The following is a 1,502-nucleotide window of genomic DNA, read 5'->3' on the forward strand; positions in this document are numbered from 1 at the left end:
TGTGTCTCCTCTCTTCCTCCAGACTCTGGGACCTTGATTTCCAAAGGAAATGCAAAATTTACTGTAATCAGAGAACATAACTTTGGACCACTCAGCAGCAGTCCCAGGCGAGATGCTTCTGACGCAGTCTCTTGTTCAAAAGTGGCTTGACCTGGGGAATGCGGCACCTGTAGCCCATTTCCTGCACACGCCTGTGCATGGTGGCTCTGGATGTTTCTACTCCAGACTCAGTCCACTGCTTCCGCAGGTCCCCCAAGGTCTGGAATCGGCCCTTCTCCACAATCCTCCTCAGGGTCCGGTCACCTCTTCTCATTGTGCAGCGTTTTCTGCCACACTTTTCCCTTCCCACAGACTTCCCACTGAGGTGCCTTGATACAGCACTCTGGGAACAGCCTATTCCTATACCTTTTTCCTTTTAGCCATCCTATTTGTTAAAAAAAAACAAAAAACTGTAGTATGAGTTTTTATAACTGCTTATTGTTGTTGCTGTTGTCCATTGTTGTCATCTTTCTTTGTTGAAATCAGGTCTCTCTTGTAAATGAGTCCTCGAGGCTCAATGGGATTTACCTGTAGAAATAAAGGTTTGTTGTATTCCTTCAGCAATTTCTTTCCGAGTCTTACCCTCTTGCTTGAGGGTGTCAATGATGGCCTTCTGGACAGCAGTCAGGTCGGCAGTCTTACCCATGGTTGTGGTTTTGAGTAATGAACAAGGCTGGGAGTTTTTAAAAGCCTCAGGAATCTTTTGCAGGTGTTTAGAGTTACGTCGTTGATTCAGATGGTTAGGTTAATAGCTTGTTTAGAGAACCTTTTCATGATATGCTCATTTTTTGGGACAGGCATTTTGGGTTTTCATGAGCTGTATGCCATAATCATCAGTATTAAAACAATTAAAGACCTGAAATATTTCAGTTGGTGTGCAATGAATCTGAAATATATGAAAGTTTCATTTTTATCATAACATTATGGAAAATAATGACCTTTATCACAATATGCTAATTTTTTGAGAAGGACCTGTATAATCACTAGATCATAGATATCATATAATCACTAGATCATAGATATATAATCACTAGATCCCTCATCGGCTGCTGCTGCGCAGGATTTTTGGCCGCCATCTTGAAACGGTCGTCCTTATTTGGTTAAAGCAGAAGATGTCTCAGCACTTCGCAGCTTATTTCTGTTCAGATCGACGGACTGTTGACGTCAGGTCTCGGGGGATAACTTTTCACAGTAACATGAACATATTATTGTTAGTATTTTGTGAATATAATATTACTGTACTGTATTTATGTCCACCAGCTGATGTGATGTTCAGTGTAACACGGTGTTCAGCTGCAATGAAGCTGACTGAGATCTGATGACTGGAATATTTTGCTAACAATCATACTCACTGTTTCAGCAGCTTTGGTTCATTATCAACAGATATTCATCAGAACTGGAGTTTTGTTTAAGTTGTTTTTGTATGTATGTTAGTTAAGTATGTTTTTGTGAAGACACAAATC

This window comes from Nematolebias whitei, chromosome 10 (assembly GCF_014905685.2).
Source record: "Nematolebias whitei isolate Nwh7 chromosome 10, NemWhi1, whole genome shotgun sequence".
NCBI lineage: Eukaryota > Metazoa > Chordata > Actinopteri > Cyprinodontiformes > Rivulidae > Nematolebias > Nematolebias whitei.